The 19354-nt window shown below is 38.1% G+C and overlaps 1 protein-coding gene and 1 non-coding gene across 7 annotated transcripts in view; one reads left to right on the top strand and one right to left on the bottom strand.

Moving 5' to 3' along the window:
- Nucleotides 1-19354, top strand: part of WDR33 (WD repeat domain 33) — a 107910-nt gene that overhangs the window by 17773 nt on the left and 70783 nt on the right. The gene's annotated exons all lie outside the window — the stretch shown is intronic.
- Nucleotides 3089-3195, bottom strand: LOC125174148 (U6 spliceosomal RNA). The gene has a single exon (XR_007155279.1). It is a non-coding gene; the product is annotated as a U6 spliceosomal RNA (small nuclear RNA).

Below are 19354 nucleotides of genomic sequence, written 5' to 3'. Positions count from 1 at the left end.
TCCCCTTTTTATCAGGACACCAATCACGTTGAATTACAGGCTCATCCTACTCCATATGACTTCATACTAACTAATGACATCTGCAATGACCCTAGTACCCAGTAAGGTACTAAGGGTTAGGGCTTCAATTTAAGGATGTTGAGGGGGAATGTAATTTAATCCATAACATTCTGTCTCTACATACATACATACATACATACATACATACATACATGTTTTTGAACCATTTGAGAGTAATTGCAGACATGACACATATTGCTTCAGCATGCAGTAGTAACATGCAGTATCGTATCTAAGAAAATTAGTCATAGTTCCCTATTATTATGTAATATCTGTTCTACATTCAGCTGGTCTTTGATAGCTGTTTTTTTCAAACACCAGGACCTAATCAAGGTTTATATGTTCGATTTGGTTGGCTCCTAAGTCTTGTTTATTTAAACATTTTTTTTTTGATGTTTGTTTCTTTTTGAGAGACACAGAGTGAGAGTGGGGGAGGGGTAGAGAGAGAGACACACACATACACAGAATCTGAAGCAGGCTCCAGGCCCTGTATGTCTTGTTTATTTAGAGCAGTCGTCCTTTTTATTTTTATTTTATTTATTTATTTATTTATTAAAAAAAATTTTTTTTAATGTTTATTTCTGAGACAGAGCATGAGTGGGGGAGGGGCAGAGAGAGAGGGAGACACAGAATCAGAAGCAGGCTCCAGGCTCTGAGCCCCAGTGCGGGGCTTGAACTCATGAACTGTGAGATCATGACCTGAGCCAAAGTCGGTTGCTCAACCGACTGAGCCACCCAGGCGCCCCTTTATTTTATTTATTTTAAAGTTTATTTATTTTGAGAGGGGGAGAGAGAGTGAGTGAGCACCAGGGAGGGGCGCAGAGAGAGAGAGAGACAATCCCAAGCAGGCTCTACACTGTCAGGGCAGAGCCTGATGCAGGGTCAGATGCATGACCTGAGCCAAAGTCCAGAGTCGGATGCTTAACGGACTGAGCCACCCAGACGCACCCATCCAAGAGTATTAATACAGAAGGCTGTATTAATATACATGAGTATATATACAGAAGGCTCTTCATGGATAGTTAAGAGGGCTGTTTACATTAGTTGTCTCTGTTATAGTTATTCTGGCAAATGGACTTTATCTTTTTGTGTATCTCAGGGATTGTGTCACCACCTCAAAATGTTTATTTTGTATGTGCAACACGTATTCTGTATTTTAAGTTTTGACTATCTGGAACATACCCTTTCAATCTGGTGAAAATTCTCTTAGCTCATTCTCTGTAATATAGAAACACAACAATTAATTTTGTTCTCTGAGCAGATACTTTGCTGGTTCTCTACTGCATAGTTACTGTTTTTTCATTTGTAATTAGTAAGTATCTTGGAGTAGATACTTTGGAATTATGTAAAATATACTGTTCTCAAACTTCTGCCTACGAATTTTCTTAATCCATTGGTGGATCCTGTCTGCAGCAAGTATTATTGGGTGTTCCAATGGTGATTTTCTGTTAGTATATATATATATATATATATATATTTTAATTTTTTTTTAACGTTTATTTATTTTTGAGACAGAGAGAGACAGCATGAACGGGGGAGGGTCAGAGAGAGAGAGGGAGACACAGAATCTGAAACAGGCTCCAGGCTCCGAGCTGTCAGCACAGAGCCCGACGCGGGAACTGCGAGATCATGACCTGAGCCGAAGTCGGATGCTTAACCGACTGAGCCACCCAGGCGCCCCTGTTAAGTATATATTTTAACCTATATATACATATATACATGTATATATACACATATATATATACATATATACGTGTATGTATACACATATATATATACATATATACACACATATATATATATATATATATATATATACACACACATATACACATATATATATATGACAATTTTTATATGTGCCAGGCTGTATGCAAGGCATTGGAAATACAGAGATTATAAACATTCAGTCCGGGGTACTTGGGTGGCTCAGTCAGTCAAGCTTCCGACTTCAGCTCAGGTCACATTACAGCTTGTGAGTTCAAGCCCGGTATCAGGCTCTGTGCTGATAGCTCCGCACCTGGAGCCTGCTTTGAATTCTTTGTTCCCCCCGCCCCCGCACATTCTGTGTGTGTGTGTGTGTCTCTCAAAAAGAAATAAACATTAAAAAAAAAAAAGAAACATTCAGTCCTTGGGATGCTTGGATGGCTCAGTTGGTTAAGTGTCTGACTTTTGGTTTCAGCTCAGGTCATGATCTCTCAGGTTTGTGAGATCAAGCCCTGCATTGGGCTTTGTTGGCAGTGCAGAGTCTGCTTGGAATTTCTTTCTCACCTCTTTCTCTACCCCTCCCCCATGCTCTCTTTCAAAGTAAATCAATAAACTTAAAAAAAAAAAAAAACTTAAAACCCAATGCCGTCCTTGCTTACAAGGAATTTGAAGTTTAGGTAGAAAGATAATATGTGTGTGTGTGTGTGTGTGTGTGTGTGTGTGTGTGTGTGTGTGTGTTTACCAATGTGATGTATGCTTTCTAGGATTATGTATAGTATATTTTGGGAGTTCAAAGACTGCTGAATAAATTGAGCATAATAGGTAAGAATAAATTAACAAAAAGAATTGAGAGCATCAGATAGGAATATATTAACTAACAGTGGTTTGGTTGTAGTTAACAGTGGTTGTGGGAGTATTTGGCAAAGTTAGAGATATTAGAGAAGCATTTTTATTTTTTTGAAGAGTTTTGTTGTTGTTGTTGTTGTTGTTCACTTGAGAGAGAACATGGTCAGGGGAGAGGGAGTGAGTCCCAAGCAGGCTCTGTACTATGCAGGGTTGGACCCCACAAACTGTGAGATCATGACCCAAGGTGAAATCAAGAGTTGGGCACCCAAATGACTGAGCCACCCAGGTGCCCCCAGAAAAGCATTTTAAAAAGAAAACACCATTCCTACCTTCTTGTAAAAGTAATCCACATCTGTTGTGGACAGCGTAGAAAAACTGAAGGTATAAAGAAGACAGCAAAATTTTACCATAACTCCCATGCTTTGTTGCCTTTCTTATGTGTTCCTTCCCATTTTTCTGCCCCCCCCCCCCCTTTTTAAATACGGAACGTTTCACGGATTTGTGTGTCATTCTTGTGCAGGGACCATGCTAATCTTCTCTGTATTGTTCCAGTTTTAGTATATGTGCTGCTGAAGTGAGCACCTATTTTTTGGCTTTTGCACAAAAGTGTATGGTTCTTTTAAAGTAATTGTAATTATTCACAATCTGATTTTTCCACTTAACATTAGATCATGTGCAATTTGTTTAAAATATTTCAAGATTTTAAATGGTTATATAAAATTTCATGTTACAGATAGGTTGAAGTAATAGTCTTTTTTTTTTTCCTCTCTGGTGCTTATGCCTGTGAACTTGACTGAAAGATTTTTTTGCAAGACAAAATTTTTTGTAAGACATTTTTTGTTTGCCTCTGTTCATCTCTATTAAATCATAGAATGGTTTTCTGAAATTTGTAAATATACAAAGGTACTTTTGGAAATCACAGCCAGTTGTAACCTGGTTTAAAAATAGCAAAAGTTTTCTTGAATATCAAATGCAGGATTATAATTCATAATCATTCTGTGCTTTACAAATTTTAAGTATTGAGTGATATTAGTGGTCCTTAATTTTATTCCTTCATTTTAGAAATCAAAATATTGGGGTGACTGGGTGGTTCAGTCAGTTGAATGTCTGACTCTTGATTTCAGCTCAGGTCTTGATCTTGCAGTTTGTGAGATTGAGCCCCGCATTGGGCTCTGCATTGACAGTGCTGAGCCTGCTTAGGATTTTCTCCTCTCTCTGTTTGCCCCCCTCCCTCCAAAAAAACTTTATTAAAAAAATGTTTTTTTAATGTTTTTATTTTTGAGAGAGAATGCGAGCCGGGGGAAGGGCAGAGAGAGACGGAGATACAGAATCAGAAGCAGATTCCAGGTTCTGAGCTTTCAGCACAGAGCCCGATGTGGGGCTCGAACCAATAAGCTGTGAGATGACCTGAGCCAAAGTCGGATGCCCAACTGACTGAGCCACCCTGGAGCCACCCAAAAAAACTTTAAAAAAGAAATCACAGTGTCAAAAAGTTCCCCAGCATTGACAGGGAAGTTATCAGAGCCTCAAATAGAGTCTTAGTTAGCTTTCCTAGTTCCTTATACTTTTTATTCAAATGCTTTGTACTCCTCTCCCCCCAAGACTTAGGTGTTCTGTGGAGGAGTTGTGAATAGTATTCTAGAGTGGTACAGTTTTCTTGTGTATCTTGAACTTGCTTCTAAGACTGACTTGAGTAAGGGGCTCTTATAGTTGGAAGAGATTAAAAAGAGAATGAGAACATTCTTGTACTGTCTTTCCCATCCAATTCTATTATTTTTGCCCTGTGAATAGTAAGTATCCCCAGCTCTAGTTGATTCCTGTTATTCATGGCAATAATATTTTGTGATATTGTTATGACACTGAATTAGCAAATACTACATGGTTGTTCCTAGGGGAAATACAGGGTTAGATTCTTGTGAGCCTCTTATGACATTTGCATAAGACCAGCTGAAACATAATCTTATGTGTGCTTCTGTATAAAAATACCAGGGGCACCTGGGTGGGTCAGTCACCTAAGCACCTGACTTTGGCTCAGGTCATGATCTCACAGCTTGTGAGCTCGAGCCCTGCATTGGGCTCTGTGCTGACAGCTCAGAGCCTGGAGCCTGCTTCAGATTTTCTGTCTCCCTCTCTCTCTGCCCCTCACCCACTCGCACTGTGTCTTTCCCTCTCTCTCAAAGATAAATATTTAAAAAAAATTTAAAAATACTTTTAAAAAATCCAGCAATGAGATTTTTTAAAGGTAAACCATCCAAGCAGTTTTTATTCATTGATACTCATAAATACATACAGCTTCATTAGAGATTTCAGTTTTCCTCTTCAGTTTGAATGTGGATTATTAGGAGAGCCTTTTGCATGTCACGGTACAGTAAACAGAGATCACCCCTGCACTGCTACTTAACGTTTACCTGTTAGAAGTAAAAATTAGTTGAGATGATTATATGTATTTTCTCTCTTCCTTTGAATGTCCACCAGTGTCACAAGAGTGACAGACCTGAAATTATAATCACCAAACAAACCCAAGGTAATTGTTGTCCACTTCCATCGGCAAATACAGCATAGAGGACATTGTCTGTGAATTGAGATCTTATTAAAGAAGAGATGGTGGAGGCTCATTTCCTTTACTAAGCATTGAGACATTTAAGTAAATCATATTCTTAGTGGAACATTTAGGAAGTTGTTAAAAACATTTACAAAGAGTTTTGTAATATGGAAAACTCTTAAATTGTAATTATTAATGTGAAAAAAGAATAAAAATGTACATAATCCACAATTGCACACACGATTAATGGCAAATGGTGGTATATTTATTTTCTACTTTATTTTCTCCTCTTTTGTTTTAAGTGTTTATTTATTTTGGGGAGGGGGGGTGGAGGGCAGAGAGAGAGGGAGGCAGGAGATCCAAAGTGGGCTTTGTGCTGACAGCAGAGAGCTTGATGTGGGGTTCAAACCCACAAACTGTGAGATCATGACCTGAGCTGACATCAGATGCTTAACTGACTAAGCCATCCAGATGCCCCTATTTTCTCCTCTTATAACAGATAATCTGTTATTACCATGTGTTGTTTTCACAGTGGACCAAGGCTTAAAAATATGCAAATTATGTAATAGACAATACAGATTTGACTCAGCATATATAATGGGATCATCAGTGTCCATAATAATGTGATATTGAGATGGAACAGGATCTTCAAGTGACTTTTAATAGTTGTTAGAGAGGGATTAATTTGTTCATTTAGGTTTTTTATGAGCTCTGAAAGATGCAGACTTCTAAAAACCTCCGTGTTCATCATCAGCAGTAATAAAGAGATTTTCTTAACCATATAGCAGTAAGAAAAGAAAATTAGCAATAATTACCTAATATTAATTAATATGTATTCTGTTTATCTAATGTGACAGACAAATTCTATTTACCTAATTTTATTTACCCAGGTTACCTAATTGAACTATATATAAATTCAATAAATTATTTTGTATAACTTTTTTTGCACTATATTTTTAAAATTCTGGTATACTTGACATACAACATTATATTAGTTTCATGTGTACAACATAATTCAGTATTTGCATATATTGAAAAATGATCACCACAAATTTAGTAATAGCCATCACCTCACATAGTTACAAATTTTTTTTTCTTGTGATGAGAACTTTTAAGATCTGTTTTAGCAGCTTTCAAATATGCAATACAGTATTGTTAGTGTCCATTAACAAGTGTCCATTATATCCCCATGACGTATTTATTTTATAACTAGAAGTGGTGTACCTTTTGATCCCCTTCACCCATGTCTCCCACCTTCATCCCCTGCCTCTGGCCACCACCAGTCTGTTAATCTGTTTTCTTTCTTTCTTTTTTTTTTTTTAATTTTTTTTTTCAACGTTTATTTATTTTTGGGACAGAGAGAGACAGAGCATGAACGGGGGAGGGGCAGAGAGAGAGGGAGACACAGAATCGGAAACAGGCTCCAGGCTCTGAGCCATCAGCCCAGAGCCTGACGCGGGGCTCGAACTCGCCGACCGAGAGATCGTGACCTGGCTGAAGTCGGACGCTTAACCGACTGCACCACCCAGGCGCCCCTAATCTGTTTTCTTAAATGTATGAACTTGGCCTTTGTTTGTTTGTTTTGTTTTTAGATTCCACATGTAAGTTTCACCTATACAGTATTTGTCTTTTTCTGACTTATTTTACTTAGCATAGTTTCCTCAAAGTCCATCCATGTTGTTGAAACTGGCAATTCTTTTTTATGTTGAAACTCCATTCTTTTTTATGGCCAAATATTGTGTTGCATACACCCACACACACACACACACACACACACACACACACACACACACACAGATTTTCTTTATCCTTTCATTTGTTGATGGACACTTAGGTTATAAACATGGGGTGCATATATCTTATTAAATTAGTAGTTTTATTTTCTGTGGATAATTACCCAGAAGTAGAATTCCTTGATCCTGGGGTAGTTCTATTTTTAATGTTTTGAGGAACCTTTATCCTGTTTTCCGTAGTAGCTATACCAATTTATATTCCCACCAGCAATGTACAAGGTATCCCTTTTCTCCACATCCTCACTGACACTTGTTTAACATTTTCTTTTTTTAAATCAGGGTTCCATCAAGGTTAGTTACATTAAAAATTTTTTTTTTTAATGTTTATTTATTTTTGAAAGAGATAGCGTGTGTGTGAGTGGGGAAGGGACAGAGAGGGAGGGAGGCAGAGAATCCAAAACAGGCTCCAGGCTCTGAACTGTCAGCAGAGAGCCTGATATGGGGCTCGAACCCATGAACCTCGAGATCATGACCTGAGCTGAAGTCAGGTGCTTAACTGACTGAACCACCTAGGTGCCCCCAAGGTTAGTTTATCTAAACAGATAAACAGTCACATAATCTGGAATAAGTCTTCCTTTTCTCTTCCAGTATTGTGTAAGCACATGTGAAAGGACAGTTTTTTTGACAGTCATATTTTCCATTTAAAATTAATTTTGGTTAAAAGTATTAAAAATGGTATTCCAAAGAAAATAGTTGTTAGACTTGTGCCTTATTTGTCTGTGTGTTTGAAATAATGTACTAGTGAAACTGTCAGTTCTCCAGAAATAACTGTATTGAATTGAATTCTCCATTTGGAGAGACCTATCACATAGATGTCAAGCATGTAAGCATGTTTTTCAGCCTTACAGAGCTTCCAGCTAAAAACTATCCAAGTTTTTGGTTGAAAACTTAATCCCAAATAGAATATGCAATTAAACTTGTATTTTTGTCATTTATAAATGGATACTATCTACTCATTAAAGGAGATCAAATAGGACCCTTACTGCTTTAGAATGATAATGCATATACTATATACTGAAATGGAAAAATATGTTCTTGTAGATGGAGAGAGGGTACAAGTGAGCAAGGGACAGAGAGTGAGAGAATCCCAGGAGGGACAGAGGAGAGAGAGGGAGGAAGGGAGAGAGAGAGAAGCGGGGATTATTTGAAGTGGGCCTTGTGTTTTACCTGAAGCGGGGCTTGAGCTCACCGGATCTGGGGCTCATGCTCACCTGAAGCGGGGCACAGGCTCACCCGAAGTGGGGCTCGAGCTCCCCTGATGTGGGACTCGAACTCACAAACCATGAGATCATGACCTGAGGTGAAGTCAGATATTTAACAACTGAGCCACCCAGGTACCCTGGAAAAATATATTCTTAAAAACAAAACTGAATTCTGGCTTCTGTTTTTTAAGTTGAGTGAGACGGTGAAATTTTACAGTGTTTTACATTGAGTTTTTAATATACCGGAACATTAAATACTACCTATGAAACAAATCTCATTTATTTTGGGCGGTAACACATATAATAGATGGTTCCAATAGAATTTGAACACCTACAATTCAAAAGGTGTTGAGTAAGTTTCTTCTCCTCCTTACATTAAGTCATCTAATTCCCTTCCCCAGAAGCCATAACTGATAGTGTTTCTGGCATATCTTTTTAAAAAAAAAATTTTTTTTAATGTTTATTTATTTTTGAGACAGAGACAGAGCATGAATGGGGGAGGGCAGAGAAAGAGGGAGACACAGAATCGGAAGCAGGCTCCAGGCTCTGAGCCATCAGCCCAGAGCCCGACGCGGGGCTTGAACTCACGGACCGCGAGATCGTGACCTGAGCTGAAGTCGGATGCTTAACCGACTGAGCCACCCCGGCGCCTCTGGCATATCTTTTTATAAGTGATACAAGCATAAACAAATTTGAGAGTGTTTATAGCATACCACTGGCCTGCTTTGTTTGTTTGTTTGTTTGTTTCATTCCAACCAAGATAGTTTTATTTATTTGTTCTTTTTAGATTCTGTGGAATTTCCCATTTCTTTCTAAGGTGTATATTCATCAAGTTGAAAGCATAACTTTATCATTTTCATAAATAAATTTGGAAAGCTTAGGAATTGGTCAGGTTTTATTGGTTATGTTTCTTGTGAATAATTTGTAATAATATCTTAAATTAATAATGTACTTCATAGTTTGTAATAAGTTCTTCTGTGCTAGTTATTTGAATTTAATTCTGTATGGCAGTGGCGAGTTTTCAAATTAAGGTCAGAACTACTTTCATAATACTAAGATATTATTAGGCCTTTTTACTATGTTGACATTTGTATGTATGGTGTGAAAGCAGTAATGGATAAAACTCTTGGCTCCTTAGCATGGTTCAAGGCAGTGGTATCAAATTTCTACTAATAGTCATTTTATGTTTACTACCACCTTACACTGGTAGTTGGAAAGAAAAAAAAAGTCAATTTCACCTGAGAATGTTATTGGTAAAACATTAAAAATAATTTAATTAAATATCAACCCTTGAGAATATATATATATATATATATATATTTTTTTTTTTTTTTTTTTAATGTTTATTTCTGGGAGAGAGAGAGACAGAGAGGGAGGGAGACAGAGAATCCCAAGCAGGTTCCACACTGTCAGTGCAGAGCCCGACTTGGGGCTCGAACTCACTAATTGTTAGATCATGACCTGAGCCGAAATCAAGAGTTGGATACTTATCTGACTGAGCCACCCAGGCGCCACTTTGGTTTTGTGTTTTTAATTTATTTTATTTAATTAATTTTTTAAATGTTTGCTTATTTTTGAGCGAGCACCAATGGGGGAGGGGCAGAGAGAGTGGGAGGCACAGAATTTGAAGCAGGCTCCAGGCTCTGAGCTGTCAGCACAGAGTGCATTGCAGTGCTCAAACCCACGAACCGCAAGATCATGACCTGAGCTGAAGTCTGATGCTTAACCAACTGGGTCACCCAGGCGCCGCTAATTTATTTTATTTTAAAATTTATTTATTTATTTTGAGAAAGAGAAAGCGTGTAAGCCCAGGGGAGGGGCAGAAAGAGAGGGGGAGAGAGAATCCCAAGCAGGGTCCGCATGGCCAGCATGGAGGCTGATGTGGGGCTCAAACTCACAAACCCGTGAGATTGTGACCTGAGCTGAAATCAAGAGTCAGATCCTCAACCGACTGAACCACCCAAGTGCCCCAATTTGTTTTTATTATTATTATAATTCTTTTTACTTTTATTTTTATTTTATTTATTTATTTTTTCAACGTTTATTTATTTTTTTTGGGACAGAGAGAGACAGAGCATGAATGGGGGAGGGGCAGAGAGAGAGGGAGACACAGAATCGGAAACAGGCTCCAGGCTCTGAGCCATCAGCCCAGAGCCTGACGCGGGGCTCGAACTCACGGACCGCGAGATCGTGACCTGGCTGAAGTCGGACGCCCAACCGACTGCGCCACCCAGGCGCCCCTTATTTTTTATTTATCCAAAATGGGCTCCACACTGACAGCAGAGAGCCTGATGTGGGTCTCCAACTCACAAGCTGTGAGATCATGACCTGAGCCTAAGCTGGATGCTTAACCAACTGAGCCACCCAGGCTTCCTTCCCCCTCAAGTTATTTTAATTCCAGTATAGTTAACACACAGTGTTATATTCGTTTCAGATGTACATTGTAGTGATTCACCTATTCCATACATCATCCAGTGTGCATTATGACAAGTGTACTCCTTAATCCCCATTACCTGTATCACCCATCCTCCGACCCACCTTGAATATATGTTTTTTTAAATAGAGCGTTCTGTGGATTGAATCACGTCTCTGTAAAATTTATATGTTGAGGCCCTAACCCCCAGTGTGATGGGATTTGGAAATCTGGCCTTTGGGAGATAATTAGGTTTAAATGAGGGAATGAAGGTAGGCTTCCTGATGGGTCCCTATAAGAAGAGACACAGAGTACTTGCTGTCTCTTTCTGCCATGTGAGGACATAGCAAGAAGGTGGCTGTCTGCAAACCAAGAGCCTGACTGTGCTGGCACCCTGATCTCAGATTTTCAGCTTCCAGAACTGTGAGAAAATAAATTTTTGTTTCAGCCTCTCAGTCGGTACTAGTTTGTTATGGCAAGCCAAGCAGACTAATGGATAGTGTGTGATGAAATGGGAAGTGTGGATAAAGCACTTTTGCTATTTACAGAAGTACAATAGTTCCCTGAGGAAATTATGTAATATTCATAGTAATATTAATATTCACTTTTTACAGAACCTGGTGTTTTACTTGAAAGAATGACAGACTGTTTAATAGAAGCAGAGCATGGATAGTGAGGGAGGAGACCAAGTTAACAATATCAGGAATGAAAGAGGAGCTATCACTACAGATCTTATAGACATTAAAGCAATAATAAGAATACCATGAACAACTCTATGCCCAAAATGTGACAGCTTGAGTGAAACTGCTCAATTCCTTCAAAGAACAAACTACCAAAACTCACTCAGAAGGAATAGATAACTGGAATAGTCTTCATCTTTTTTTTTTTTTTTTTTTTTTAAGTAGGCTTCGTGACCAATATGGGGACCTACACGGGGCATGAACTCATGTCCCTGAGATCAAGACCTCAACTGAGATCAGATTTGGATGCTTAACCAACTGAGCCACCCAGGTGCCCTAGAATAGTCTTCTTTTAAAGAAACTGAATTCATAGTTTAAAACCTTCCAGTAGAGGAAACTTGAAGTCCATCCAGATGGTTTTGCAGGTGAATTCTACCAAACATGTAAGAGGAAAAGATACCAAATCTGCACAGTGTCTCCCAGGAAATGTTAGAAGGAATACTTCCCAATTCATTATATGAGGCTTGATAATAAAACCAGATAAAGATGTTACAAGAAAAGAAAACTATGTTAATATTCTTCATGAGCATAGATGCAAAAGTCACGACAAGATGTGAGTTAAATTCCACCAATATATTAAAAGGATGATACATCATGACCAGTGGGATTTATCTTGGGAACGCAAGTGTGTTCCACATTTAAAAGTTGTTGAGGCTTATTTACTGTATTAAGACTAAGAAAAGCCATATGATCATCTGTGTACATTGAGAAGAAGCATTTGACAAAATTTTTCATACTTGATAAAAATTCTTACAAACTAGAAATTCTAGGAATTGAGTTTTTCTTTTATGTGATGAAGGGCATCTACAAAAGTATGTAGCTAATGCCATAATGCTTACTAGTGAAGACAATGTTTTCTCCTTTAAGATGGAGAAGTGTGATAAGGCAAAAAAAGAAAGTTTTTAGAACAGAAAGGAAGAAATAAATTGCCCGTATTTGCAGATGATATGATTGTCTATGTAGAATACTCCAAGGAATCTACAAGAGAGATTCTAGGACCAACATGTGAATTTAGCAAGGTTGCAGAATATACGGACAATGTATAAGAATTAATTGTATTTGTTTATACTAGCAATGAACAACCAGGAATGGAAATAAGTAAAAAACAGTACTACTTAAGTGGCACCAAAAATAGGTGTAAATCTGACAAAGTATATACAGGATCTGTGTGTCTAGAACTACGAAACACTGATGGAGCAAATCAAAGAAGGCCTAAATATTTGTAGAGAATTACTGTTTGTGGTTTGAAGACTCAGTATTGTTAAAATGTAATTTCTCCTCAGCCTGGTGCACCCAGATCAAAATCACTAACACTTTTTTTTGTAGATAATGATAAACTGCTTTTAAAAATTATAAAATGGCAGAAGAACACAGATTGCTAGACCATTTGATAAAGAACAACATAGTTGGAGGATTTGATCTGAAATGTAGCTGATTTCAAGACCTTCTGTGAAGTTACAGTGATCAGGGTATTGAGGTAGACCCATAGAAAAAATGCAGTCTGTTGATTTCGATAAAGGTGTAAAGGCAATTCAGTAAAGATAGCCTTTTTTCCACATAATGGAGTCAGAACAATTGGACAGCATATGAGAAAAAAGAATTTTAAACTATCTCTTATACCTAATGTGGCAATGAACTCAAATACATCAGAGATCTAAATGTAAAATGTAAAATAATACAATTGGCAGAAGAGAACAAAGGAGAGAAATCTTTGTAACCTTGGCTTAGATGAAATTTCTTACATATGACCAAAAGCATAACATAAGTTGATAAATTGGATGTTGTTAACATTAACGACACCACATATTAATCTTTGTGGTGTGATTCTTGATTTCGACTCAGGTCATGATCTCATGGTTCATGAGTTCGAGCCCCTCACTGCTAGTGCAGAGCCTGTTTGGGATATTCATTCATTCTCTCTCTCTCTCTCTCCCTCCCTCCCTCCCTCCCTCCCTCCCTCCCTCCCTCCCTCCCTCCCTCTCCCTCTCCCTCTCTCTCCCTCCCTCCCTCCCTCCCTCCCCCCAATAAACTTAAAAAAAGATAAAAACTTCCATTTTTTGAAAGATACTCTGAAGAGAGTGAAAAGAAGTGGCAGACTGAGAGAAGATATTTGCAGATCACATATCTGACAAAGATTTTATATGTAGAGTACAGAAATAATTCTGAAACTCTATAATAAGAAAAAAACCGAATTAAAGAATGAGCAAAAGATTTGAACCTGAAACTTCACTGGACATGATGTATGGGTAGCAAGTAAGGACTTGAAAGATTCTCTGCATCATTAGTCATTAGGGAAATGCAAATTACAGCCACAGTGAGATGTGACTGTACGCTTGTTAGGGTGACTAAGAAAATAAACAATCCTTCTCTCCCTAGCTGACAATATTAAGTATTAGTGAGGATGTAGAGCAACTGGAACACATACATTCCCACATACAATACATTGCTGTGGGAATGCAAAATGGTACAGCCACTTTGGTAAATCTTTTGAAAGCTTCCCATAAAGTTAAACAAAAACTTCCATGACCCTGTAGTTTTGTTTTTTAATTAAAAAAATTTTTTTTAATGTTTATTTTTGAGAGAGAGCACTAGTGAGGGAGGGGCAGAAAGAGAGAAGGGAACAGAGGATCTGAAGTGGGTCCTGTGCTTACAGCAAACAGAGCCTGATATGGGGCTCAAAACGCATGAAACCACAAGATCATGACCTGAGCTGAAGTCGGACGCTAAACCAACTGAGCCACCCAGGTGCCCTCCACCATTGTAGTTTCAATCCTAGATATTTACTCAGGAAAAATGAAGACTTAACAGTTCACACAAAAACTACATGTGAATGTCAGTAGCAATTTTGTTCAAATTGTTAAGTGCTACAGGCATTCTCCTGAATTGGAGAATGGATAAACAAAATGTGGTATATCCACATAATAAAAAAGGAATTATTGGTGGGGGGCACCTGGGTGACTTAGTCGGTTAAGCATCTGACTCTTGATTTCAGCCTTAGGTCACGATCTCATGGTTTATGGGATTGAGCCCCGTGTCGTGCTCTGTACTGATAGTGTGGAGTCTGTTTGGGATTCTCTCTCCCACTCTCTGCCTCTCCCCTTGCTTGCTTTCTCTCTCTTTCTCTCTCAGTAAATAAATAAAACTTAAAAAAAATGGAATTATTGGTACTTGCTACAACATTGGTGAATATCAAAAGTGTTAAGCTACGTGAAAAATGCCAGACTCAAAAGGGTACACAGTGTGTGATTTTATTTATATGACATTCAACAAAAGAGAAAAATTACAGTAATGGGAAACATCAGTTGTTGCCAGGGATTAGGGGTAGTGATAGGAGATTGATAACAGAGGGTTCTGCATCTTGGTTGTGGTTGTTTGATGATTCACGCTTTAAAAAGCGCTGCTGCTCACGGAGTGCCTGGATGGCTCTGTTGGTTAAGCGCCTGATTATTGATTCTGGCTCAGGTCATGATCTCGTGGTTTTTCTCATTGAACCTTTCGTCGGGCTCTGTGCTGACAGTGTGGAGCCTGCTTGGGATTGACTCTCTCCTCTATCTCTTTCTCTTCCCTGCTCTCTCTCCCTCAAAATAAATAAACATTAAAAAAAAATCTCTGCTGCTTGGTTTATATCCCATACAGTTAAATCAGAATGAAGATGAGAGCCTTAAAGCCTGGCTTTGGGAACTGCTGGTTTGGCTCATACTTGAATCTTTGAATTCCTTATTCCTAGTTTAGGAGATTACTTTATCTAGAAAATGTTGCATCATTTTTACTTTTGCAAAGATGAATTCAGTAATCCAGTGAGACTTCGTTTGTTCAGTTTTTATTGGCTTAAATAGTTGGTAAGTTAATACATAATCCAGTTTAAAAAACACATAAAAATGGAAAAGCTCTCTTGTTTTGTATGCTAATGACAAGGGGAAAAACCACACTGAGTTTATCTCCATTGAAACAATTGATAGTACAGATTTCTTTATCCCAGAATCACACTTGTGGAATATTGAATTATTTTCTAATTAAGTCGACAGCCAGAATTATGTTCATGTGTGGATTATATGTAAAAGCTCTTGAAATGGCACAGAAAACAATCTAAAAGCCCAAGTATAGTATTAAGTAACATGTTAAATTGGTCAAGTTCAGTATCCACTAAAATGTTTCAGTAACTTCACAGCTAAGTATGCAGTGCAAGCTCCTTACCCCAGGTTATGAAGAGTTCTGCAGTTGAAACTGTGGCTGAAAGCTATAAAAGTTGGAAAACTCCTACACTGAGAGTTAAATAAAATTGATTTTTAGGGGTGCCTGGGTGGCTCTGTTGGTTGAATGTCTGACTTCAGCTCAGGTCATGATCTCATGGTTTGGGAGTTCGAGCCCCAGATTGGGCTTGCTGTTGTCAGTGCAGGGCCTGCTTTGGAACCTCTGGCTCCCTCTCTCTCTGCTCCTCCCCACTAATATATTCTCTCTCTCAAAAATAAACATTTCAAAAAATTTGCTTTTTAATGTCCAATTTAGTTATCAACAAATTTATGGTAGTCTTAAAATGCTCTTTTTTTTCTTTACTTTTTTTTTCCCCCCAGAGAGCGAACAAGTGAGCAGGGGAGAGGGGCAGAGGGGTAGAGATAGAATCTTTATTTTTTAAATTATTTTTTAAGTTTATTTTGAGAGAAAGCGCAAACTGGGGAGGGGCAGAGAGAGAGACTCCAAAGCCGGCTGTCCCTGTGAGTGCAGAGCCTGATCGAGGGCTTGAAACTCCTGAACTGTGAGATCATGACCTGAGGGGAAGTCTGACACTTAACCGACTGAGCCACCCAGGCCCCCGATAGAGAGAGAGAGAGAGAGAGAGAGAGAGAGAGAGAGAGAGAGAAAGGGGGGGGGGGTGGAAAGAATACCCGAATGGGGGAGGGGCAGAGAGAGAGGGAGGCTGAGAATCCGAAACAGGCTCTAAGCTGACAGTGCAGATCCCAGTGTGGGACTCAAACCCACAAACTGCAAGATTGTGACCTGAGCTGAAGTCAGATACTTTATGGATTGGGCCAGCCAGGTGCCCCTCATGTTAACATTTTTAATCAATTTTTATTGAGATGATTATATGTTTAGTGCATTTGGAAGAAAAATACCGAATGGGGTGCTTGACTGACTGGCTCAGTTGGTTAAGCATCCAACTTTGCCTCAGGTCATGATCTCACAGTTTGTGAGTTTTAGCCCTGTGTTGGGCTCTGTGCTGACAGCTCGGAGCCTGGAGCTTGCTTCAGATTCTGTGTCTCCCTCTCTTCTCTGCCCCATCCCCATTCATGCTCTGTCTCTCTCTCTGTCTTAAAAAGTAAATTTAAAAAAATTAAAAAAAAATACCTAATGGTCCCATGTACTTTGTCTAGTTTCTCCCAGGGGTAACAGCTTGGAAATGATAGCACAATATCACAAGATGAGATTAATACTGATTTTAATCTATAGATCTTATACAAATTTCTTGAGTTTTACTGGTGCTCGTGTGAGTAATTTTCTGTAATTTCATTATATGTATATATTTGTGTATTTACCACCACAGTCAAGATCCTTAACAGTTCATCACCACAGTAGTTCCCCTTTTATAATCACACCCCTTCCCTATCCCTAACTCCTGTTCTCCATTTTTGTTATTTTGTTATTTCAAGAATGTCACATAAATGATACTGTACAATCAGATATAACCTTTTGGATAGGTTCGTGTATCTGCTACCACAGTCAAGATACAGAATCATGTGAACTTTTAAAAACTACTTATATAAACAGCTGTCTTGTTTATTCTTTAAAAAACTGAATGGTCTCATTATAATTTCTCCTAATTTGTTGGGGATTCACATTTATTAAAGATTGGGCAGTGAAGAAAAAGGCATCATGATGATGCTTTTGTTACTGGCCTTGTTTACCACTCATGTAGGTCCCCTCAAAGTTCTGGGACTTTGTAGGTATCAGATCTCATTTAGGGTAGACTGTTCATCCCAGGACATATTTACTGGTTTGGCTATCGATAGTCTTAAAAATTTTTTTAAGTTAATTTATTTATTTTGAGAGAGCATGAGTGGGTTAGAGAAAGAGGAATTCTAAGCATGCTTACATGGTCAGCACAAAGCCTGACATAGGGCTCAAAATCACAAAACTGCGAGATCATGTCCTGAGTTGAAATCAAGAGTCAGACGCTTAACAAGCTGAGCCACCCAGGTGCCCCTGGAGATCAATAATCTTAAAATAGAGGTTTCCAGGCTAAGGTTCTGACAGTGGAGTCCAGGTTTGTGTTAATCATGTGGGGATCTTAAAACCTTTTATTATTTTTAGAAGTTCCATACTTCTTGTACTTGCTATCCTAGCTCTTTAATGCATAGATAATTTGCTCTTGGTTAGAATTATTTCATCTCAGTTTGGGAAAACAAGCTTTTTTTTGTGATCAGAAGCTCTGATTACTGGTTGACATGGTAAGAATTACTTGATTTGATAATTGGACCAAATTCTGCCATAGCTACTGTAGTCAGGCACAATACCTACTTACAAACTGTCAGTCTTTTGATAGCAGTGTGTGTGTGTGTGTGTGTCTTTTGAGCCTGTCAGGTAGTTAGTGCTCACTGATAAATTCTTGAAATGAATTGAATTTCTCATTATGCTTCCCTTTGCCATGGGGATTTTTCAACTGTTTCAGCAATTTCTAAATGTGTGTATATTCATGGCTGGGAACTGCCTCAGTACATTTGGTAGTGCCTGCTCATTACCCTATATTAATTTTCCTATCTAATTTCCAACTTAAGTCTTACCCTTACTAATGAATACCTTCCTGTTCTTTCTCTTCATTGTACTATTCGTTTCATAATTTTTGAGGCTTTGTTAGCATTCATGTACAGTTTTTGTTACTTTATTTGGAGGCTTAGGTTCAATAAAATGAGTTTTTGTTTAGCACAGTTCTACAATGTGAAATTTGTAATGACTGTTATTGAAGGAAAGCACTTACGGTTTTTTTCTATTCACTTTTCTATCTTCAGGTATAATTTTGGTATAATTGCCACATGATGAAGCTTACAAAACCTGTTACTTTGTGTCAGTTGCGACAAGAACCATAATTATAATGCTGGTATAGACTTGTGTGCACAAACAGTGGAGAACTAAGTCTGGATATTCCACTTTGTTCAACAGACTAGTCACTGTGTTGGCTAACAGAATAGTAGATTTCATTTAAAATAGTATCTTTGAGCAAAAAGAATCTTGGAAGTTAGGTACATTAACTTCCTTGTCCAGGTTGAGAAAACATAGGCAGAGAAGTTGAGTGGTTTGCTTATTTTGGGGGAGTAGTTGAAAGCTTGAAGGCTAAGAATATGCTGCAAACTCTTGTGAACTCAGGAGTCTTTGTATTTGCCAAAAATAGAGATGGGTCCAACCACCACAAGGTCTGAAATCTGTTCTCTGAACTTAGAAGTGATACTCAGTAAATCAGAATGATATGCTATATGTGGTGCAGGGTATAATATAAAGTAGGCACTTGATGAAATTTTGCTTATTGCTTGAAACATTGAAGGCTTGTGCGTACAATAAAGACATGATGAGTTCATTGTTTCATGTGGATTTTTTTTCCTTAGCCGTTTGGTTTTCTTGTTAGTATGTAGTGTTTAATAATCATATCCAAATTACTTGTTCTCTCTGTACCTTAGTTTATCTTTCTTGTCCCACCTTCCCTCCACACTAGATAGATGAACATGCTTTGGGGACAAACCTGAGTGTAGTTTAAGTTGTTCTGTTAATGTAGCTTAAGTGAATAATAGAGTAAGTAGAAATCACAGTAATTATGAAGGATAAAGCTCTTATTTTCATTTTCTCCATTTGGTGATATATAGTTCCTTGAAGTGTAGCCCCTAAAAATGTTTGTTTGTTTATTTGTTTTTAAAAATTTATTTTAGGTAGGTTCCATGCCTAGATTGGGGCTTGAACTCATGATCTTGAGATCAAGAGTTGAAGGCTCTACTGACTGAGCCAGCCAGACACCCCTAAAGATGTTCATTTGATTTTTATTTATTTTTGAGCTTTTTAAAACAATTTAT

The sequence above is a fragment of the Prionailurus viverrinus genome, chromosome C1 (genome assembly GCF_022837055.1).
Source record: "Prionailurus viverrinus isolate Anna chromosome C1, UM_Priviv_1.0, whole genome shotgun sequence".
NCBI classification, from domain to species: Eukaryota; Metazoa; Chordata; class Mammalia; order Carnivora; family Felidae; genus Prionailurus; species Prionailurus viverrinus.
The sequence above is the reverse complement of the archived record's forward strand: the minus strand, read 5'-3'. Positions and strand labels throughout refer to the sequence as shown.